Source organism: Rutidosis leptorrhynchoides, chromosome 2, assembly GCF_046630445.1.
Source record: "Rutidosis leptorrhynchoides isolate AG116_Rl617_1_P2 chromosome 2, CSIRO_AGI_Rlap_v1, whole genome shotgun sequence".
Classification (NCBI taxonomy): Eukaryota; Viridiplantae; Streptophyta; class Magnoliopsida; order Asterales; family Asteraceae; genus Rutidosis; species Rutidosis leptorrhynchoides.
The window spans coordinates 40,499,007-40,507,441 of record NC_092334.1 but is presented as its reverse complement, the minus strand read 5'-3'; the positions used below and the strand labels follow the sequence as shown (position 1 = coordinate 40,507,441).

The 8,435-nt window shown below is 30.2% G+C and overlaps 1 long non-coding RNA gene across 2 annotated transcripts; it reads left to right on the top strand.

Moving 5' to 3' along the window:
* The first annotated feature begins 1,744 nt into the window (after positions 1–1,744).
* Positions 1,745–2,942, top strand: LOC139890764 (uncharacterized). 2 transcript variants are annotated; one of them, XR_011773441.1, is made up of 4 exons: positions 1,745–2,240; positions 2,364–2,524; positions 2,599–2,754; positions 2,845–2,942. It is a non-coding gene; the product is annotated as an uncharacterized lncRNA (long non-coding RNA). The 2 variants fall into 2 exon arrangements; XR_011773440.1 differs by having other exon boundaries at positions 2,599–2,936.
* The last annotated feature ends 5,493 nt before the right edge of the window (positions 2,943–8,435 follow it).

The following is an 8,435-nucleotide window of genomic DNA, read 5'->3' as shown; positions in this document are numbered from 1 at the left end:
TGCGTTTAAAATAAATTGCATGTATTCTCAGCCCAAAAATATTTAAAGTATTTAAAAAGGGAGACTATAACTCACAATTCAATATTGAGACTCAATATTGTAGGCAAATTGCGTAGACGTAATGATAGTAGACGACTGTATGGTTGGCCTTGGATTCAAGAACAATACCCCGAACAATACCCAATATTTCCTTAGCTTAAAGCGGTTTGAAACCCGAATTAAAAACACCCTCGTATATACCTTATTATTATTAAACTTAAATTTAAAATTAAAATTATAATTTAAATATAAATTTTGATTACTGAAAAAGTTGTGAAGAATCCGTCGAGCAAACAGGCGTATTTATAATACTTTTCCATTTACTGTAGCTCATGCGATCGCATGAGTTTTCAGTGTTTTTGCCATGCGATCGCATGGCCGCCTTTTCCGTTTTTGTTTGCTAGTTTGTCGACATCAAATAGTGTTACTGTAGCAAATAGTGTTTACTGTAGCAAAGTCGTTTTTACAGTAGCAATTAGTGTTTTACTTGTACATCTTATAATATATATATATATATATATATATATATATATATATATATATATATATATATATATATATATATATATATATATATATATATATATATATATATATATATATATATATATACATAATATTAAATCATATAGAAAATTGGTTTAAATTAGTCGAAATTTTATGGGTCATCACAATAATTTAGTTTCTATGTATGCTACTTGGAGATGGTATTTTCAACCTTCCTCTTTTTCAATTTATTTGAAATTTATCTTTGTATGCATAATTAGTGTTATAAGTAGTCGTGAATTGTTAATTAATTTAGAGGTACATTAACTATAAATTAGGAGTGCACTATGCAATATATGTTTGTAGTTATTTGTATAAGTATGCTAAAAATGTGACCTTTTGTCTTTCTTCAGTGACAACTTGATCTTTTTCTTCCTATTGTTTTTGTTTAGTGTTTGTAATTTTCACTTCACATGTCTAAATAGAATCATACATAAAGCCTCCAATATTTCATTAGAAATTATAGCATGCCAGTATGCCACATAAACAATGTATTAGTTGCTGAATTATCTATTTTATAATTTGTCAACTTACATGATCTATGATCTATTTTTGAGTTCTCGTATTTGGTGAGGTGATTTCTCCATTGCTTTAATTGAAAATTTTGCAACTACATTATATTCTTTTTATACAGTTGTAATGTTTGAAGCAGTAAACTAATAGACAATCAAGTTGTACAAAGCTTGAAGAAGGATCGATAAATTCATGATTGAGTATCTTATCGGGTAGTTCGCGCCTACTGCACAATCTTGCTGATGCCCCTTCTGTTAAAAGGTGATTACATTTGTGTTGGCATCTTGAGTTTGCTAAAATTGTCTCTTCTGTGCTTTATATGACTTATATATTGCGTGTTCCCTAATATATGTAGTCTACTCTGCTGCAAAATTCAGTTGGTAGACCTGCACAGTCTTCTTGACCCATTCTTTTTTCAAGTTTTCTAATTAGTACTCCCTCCGTCCCAATTTAATAGTCCACAGACAAAAGGGCACACAGTTTTAGGAAATCCCACTAACTTCATTTATCCATCAATGAAATATTTTCTCTCTCCAGATCCATCAATCAAATATCCTCTTTCCTTTCTATTTATGGAAGTGGACTATTAACTTGGGACATCCCAAAATGGAAAAACAGGACTATCTAATTGGGACGGAGGTAGTATTATTTTATCTCCTACTTAAATTAAACATAATGCCCAACACTAACTATATTCCAACCTTAAAATTGAGATATGGATGCTTTAATACAGTGTTTGTTCTCGCTTATTGTATACTCTATGTTTTAGATAGTTGCTTCATGTGACTTTGGACCTCAGTTGGTTAACTACTTGCTTTACCTACAGCTTTCCAAACCCCATAAGTTTTTCATTTGATTTTAATTTTATGGGTTTAAGCAATATGTATATAATTAACAATTAATTTAGTTATTTAATTTTTATTTTTGCAGCTGCTTTGATCAATTGCGTCGTTCTAGATGTTAGCTGCCAAATGCAGATAGAGTTATTGCAAAACTCAATAGGTACGCACCTGCAAGTTATCCATATAAAGTTATTGTGAAGTCTCTAGCAAAACCTTTTTTACAGTACTCATCAGTTGCCTTCCAGCAAAGGTGAAGTCAATCGATCCTCAACTGAGTTTCGTGGTTACCTAGAACTAAAGGTACGTACACTTACTTTTATTCATTTACATGTCGCGACTGATGAGTGGTTTGTATGTAACATTTTTTTATATATGTTTAATTAAATTTAGTCAACATGATTTTAGTTATTTATATCCACTTAGGTCGGAGATGAAGTTTATCTAAAAAGCATTATAAACTCTGAGAAGGTAGAAAGAGGATGGTTGAGGAGCTAAGTCAGAAAAATAAAGCAAATCGGGTCAAAAAGGAAATGACGCAGCTGACCGGTAAAAAGAGTTATGCACGTATACTTGCGGAGATAAAGGTAATTTTGAGGGGCAATTATTACTATAGTATTAGGATATCCATTGTTTGTACTTATTTTATTTATTTTAACAGGCCAAAGAGGGAAAATCTCCAACTGAGGTAATTAGCGATGTAGAGATTGGAGATGATTGGTGTGCGGTACGCCTTCAACATGTCCTTAAAAAATCTGATTAAAAAAGTTGAAGACGCTACAGGCGTAACTATCGTGTGGCCTTCTACGTTCATATCGTTATGTCTATTATAAATTTGTGATAATATTAATTTTAATTTATAACATGCACTTTTATGCTTATAAATATATGAATTTTTTATTTGCAGGTGATACCCTTGAATTAATAAAGATACCTGTTGATCGAAGACGTTTTTCGTTACTTTTCATTGTTTTTATTTTCTTTGTCGAATGTTATTTTAGTATTGATATGTTGGGTTATCTATAAGTTTTTAATGTTTGGTGTTTTTCAATTTATGAGTACAATTTATTATAATATGATTATGTTTTATTTTATAATTATTTTTAATAGAAATTATTAATTGGATGTCAAATTGAATTAAATTGAATCGAGGCCCGAATATATGGATCCAATAATCCAATCCGGGCCCAAATAATCAAACCGATCTGAATACCTGAATAATAAAAGAACTCGAACTGAACTCGAATATCTGAACCGGATCCGAATATAGAAACCTATGCGGAATTACTATGACTTGAAAGGACTCATTTGTGGTTTTAATACTATTACTTGATAGGACCCCATATTGTCTAAAAATACAATTGTATTAGGACTTTTTTTAATGGTACCAACCTTGAAAACATTATATTAGGACTCTGTATTTGGTACTAAACTAACATTTTATTATATATTAGAACCCATTTTATGGTTTTAAGGTTTAAGAAATATATATTAGGACTTTTTTTAGTGGTACTAACCTTAAAAATTATTATATTAGGACCCTATTATATGGCATTAAAGTAATATTTGTGTATAGTGGGACCTTTTTTTTTGTAGTAAACAAGAATATCGATACATTAGGACCTTTTTTATTGGTACTAGTGTAGTATTTTTTTTTATAATAGGACTCTTATTTGGGTACTAACATAATAATGGGACCATTTTTATTAGTCGTTAAGAAATATAAAACTTAAATAGGACCCCTTTGTTGGTACTAATATATATATTTTTTTACTTTTGGAACCCTTTTGTATGTCCCAATATAAATACAAGTCACTCGATATATACTTATAAGGACTTTTCTATGTGGTCCTTATATATATTATAGGACTCGATAATTGGTTTCATAATCTTATTACCTTTTAGGACACTTTTTTGCGTCTATACTTTATACGACCGCCTTAGTTGGTACATATGTCATGTTGGTCCTATCAGGTCAAAAGGTCCTATAAAGTAACATTATAGGACCAATTTGGGTGTCCTATATGTACACTTTTGTTGTAGTGGCAGAAAGGAATGTATTAGCACTATTTGATTTGTCAAATTACCAGAATCCCTGAGGATGGAACTATCAAGAATATATTTTCTTGATATGTTCAGAGGTTAAGTAGAATGAAAGAGTTATGTAACATGGTTCATGATAAAGGTATGATATGTGATCCTTTATCACGTTCCATTAGAAACTCAGCATGACTTACTGGAATATAATCACGTTGGTCGGGCGTCATTATGTGACGACCCAGAAATTTCCAACCAAATTTAAACTTAATCTTTATATGATTTTGATACGATAACAAAAGTCTGTTAGGTTGAGTCTCAAAAATTTTAAACTGTTTCATATATGCAATTGACCTTCGACTGCTCTCGACGATTCACGAACTACTATTTGTAAATAGATACATATATATTTAAAATATATGAATTTGAAATATGAATTAAAATATTATATGATGTAATTGTTAGAATTAAAAATGTAAAATAAAATAATATATAATAACTATTATTTAAAATATAACTATATATGTAAATAATGTGGATTGAATATATATATTGTTTTGAATTTATTTTGTAAGCAACAATAACGCTCGATGGTCATTCGATCGATAATAAGTAAGTTAAAAATCAAACTTGTATTATTTTAAAATAAACTGGGATTCGAAAATGAATTTTACAAATTATAGACTTATTAAAAATGTATTTAGGAACTATTTATTGAATTTTAAAACTTTTTATATTTTACTTGGGGTTGGGAGTGAATAATTAATGTAATTTTTATTTAATAGTTAATGACCGAATTTCATACCATAATGACTGAAATAAATAAAGGAAGTTAATTTAAAAATTTGGGAATTTTCCTGTGGACTGCTATCCGTCACTGATTAACAACGGAGTACGAAATCCAGTCGTGAAATAAATTAATTCAATAATACCGGTGGCTACACTATGCACGACAAGGGATTACTGTGTTTTCTGTTTTCAATTCATTTCACCCATGTTTATAGTTTATGTATATTATATTATATATCCTTATATGATTACAAATATCACTACCTTCACAGACCCACTTGTTCCAATTCTTTTGCCCGTGAATGTGAATTATCATTTTTGTCACTGTTTTACTTTTGTTTTCTATCTTTAGATTTAAATGATATATACTTATACATAACATATAGATTGATACAACCATCACTTTATTATTTTCTTCTTCCCTTGTGAACTATCATCTTCACTCATCAAGAACCCAACACCGAGACCACCACCTCCGGTCACCACCACTTTGAACCACCAAACCGCCACCATGAACAACCCATTTGTTCGAAATCACCATCAAAACCATCGTTATTCAAATCATCATCATCATTAAATACATGAAAATATCATCGAGCCATATTGTTGTTACTACCTATCTTTAGGGTATTGATCAACCACCAAGAACCCATCGAAAACCAATACCATTACTATTGTTGTTTGACATAACAAAACCCATTTACTGTTCGTATTTACCGTTGTATCCTAGCATTTTTTTTACTACAACTGCTCGATAAAACTACTCAACCTTAACCTAAAAACAAACGTGACTGCTGCAGTTGATACTATGATCTGATACTTGCTCGAATTATTAATTGGTTGTCACTATGTTCTGGTTCAAGAATTCCAAAAACCGCCACCTTCTTCTACTGCTACTGTTCGATTTCTACCTCCTGTCCGCTTTGTGTTCCAGCCGAGTACCACCACCTAATCACCATCACTCTTAACCCTACCATCACTTTTGTGAACCCCCACTCTCAAATCATAACCATCGGTTACACCTTTCTCCTTTTGCTTTTCGAACGACACCAAGAATCTCCATCACTTGAAACCAACTTCATCGGTGATCATTTACCGTACCACTATCCACTACCTCTTTATTTTTGGTTCTCAATACTAGCTATTATTTTTTCTATCGAGCTAGCTTAAACCGAAGCCATAACCCTTACCATTTCAGCCCACACAATCGATTACTATCATCACCATTGACTACAAAAACAAACGTCCACCGTAAGACATATTCATCGAGTGCTTTTTTTCTTCCTGCTCGTTTCTTTTATGTCGAACATGCTGACCAAACACAGCTAGTGCTGCAGCTTTCTACTGCTACAGCAAGTTTCTATATTTCTGTTTCGTTACAGGCCATTGACCGCCACCATCATCATATATTACTTCTTCGTTGTTGGGTACGTTACTGAAGCAAAAAAGTTAGAATATATTAATGTTTTGACAACATAGATATTGTATATTAATAAGAGCTTTATCAAATTAACTAGTGGGACAAATTGGTGGCCGACATATTTACCCACTTCCAGCTGGTTGTTACGAGACAAATAACAAATATAAATCAAAGTTTGGACATGAATCTAGTTGGGCCGGGATATAAATGAATATATGAACTTCTTGTTTGGGCCAAGAATATAGAAATGATGATGTGATAATAGGTCACGGTATTGTTAATAAAAACAAGAAAACTGCGTACTTTGATCTGCATATTAATAGGCTTAAACATGGGCTTCTTTTAGTTAGTTATAGGACTAAATATAGAGTGGGCTGAGATATTTGTGCCGAGATCCACAAACATGAAGGTGATCGATCATATATTTTTTTTACAGTGACGGGCATAAAAAGGATGATGATAATTATATGATATAAGCTTGAAAATAACGAATAAATTGTTTACAGTGTTCGAATTTAATTGTATTTTTATTAGACAGTAAGATTAGTAATGATCGTTATACATGATAAGCAAGATGATGATACATATAGTTAAGATGATGATGAAGAGGTTGTGATATGATAATAACGGGTTAAAAGAATAAATGGTATGAATTAAAACAGAAAATAAGTAACGGAGCATTGGTTTCGGAGTGTTATTGGGTTAGCAGAATGTCGAGGGTTCAAACCCGGACTTGGGCATTTTTTTTAAGACTACTCCTATGAGGTAGTACTACTAATACCATTATTATTATTATTATTATTATTATTATTATTATTATTATTATCGTATCATAAATAGTATAAGTATTAATATTTACATTATCATTATAATTATTATGATTAATAGTTATTATTAAGTAATATTAGTATTATCGTTAATATCATTATTATTATTATTATTATTATTATTATTATTATTATTATTATTATTATTATTATTATTATTATTATTATTATCATTTATCACTTATTATTATTTTTATGATTATGTAAGCATAATTATTAATAATATCATTAGTATTAAAAGTATCATTTTTATAAAAATTATCAGTTATTATTATTATAACTATTATTATTATCATTATTATAGGATGAGTAAACTTTTTTTTATCTATTATTATCAATATTATTTTATGAAGTAACTATTAGCTATATGAAATCATTTACTACATATCACATAACTATATTAATATTTTTACAATAAATATTAACAAATGAAATTAATTAGATTACTAATGAAAAACATAATTAAAGTAACAATTAATACACTGATATATATAAATTGTTCGATTACCATTATAGGTGTTAATATATATAAATGATATAGGTTCGTGAATCCGAGGCCAACCCTGCATTGTTCAGTTATTCAATGTCGTCATATGTATTTTTACTACAAAATACAGTATTGTGAGTTTCATTTGCTCCATTTTTAAATGCTTTTGCAATATATATTTTTGGGCTGAGAATACATGCACTGCTTTTATAACTGTTTTACGAAATAGACACAAGTACTTGAAACTACATTGTATGGTTGGATTACTACACCGAATATCGCCCCTTCAAGTCTGATAGCCTAAGAATTAGGAAAATGACCCCTAATTGACGCGAATCATAAAGATAGATCTAGGGGCCTAACAAACCCCATTCTGGAATTTGGAATGCTTTAGTACTTCGATTTAAATGGTGATTGCGATTGCCCATATTATGGCATACTTGCGAGTATGCAGGGGATATTCTATATGCATTATGTTAATGTCGGTTACCAGGTGTTCATCATACAAATGGATTTTTATACACTTGCGAGTGTAATGTTATTTATGAAAAATGAGAATCTTGTGGTCTATTAAAATGATAGAAATGATCGTTTATGATAAACTAATGAACTCACCAACCTTTTGGTTGACACTTTAAAGCATGTTTATTCTCAGGTATGAAAGAAATCTTCCGCTGTGCATTAGCTCATTCTAGAGATATTACTTGGAGTCATTCATGACATATTTCAAAAGATGTTGCATTCTAGTCGTTGAGTTTATCAAGATTATTATTAAGTCATTGATAGTTTGATATATTATGAATTGGAATGCATGCCTGTCAACTTTCGATGTAATGAAAGTTTGTCTTTTAAAAACGAATGCAATGTTTGTAAAATGTATCATATAGAGGTCAAGTACCTCGCGATGTAATCAACTATTGTGAATCGTTTATAATCAA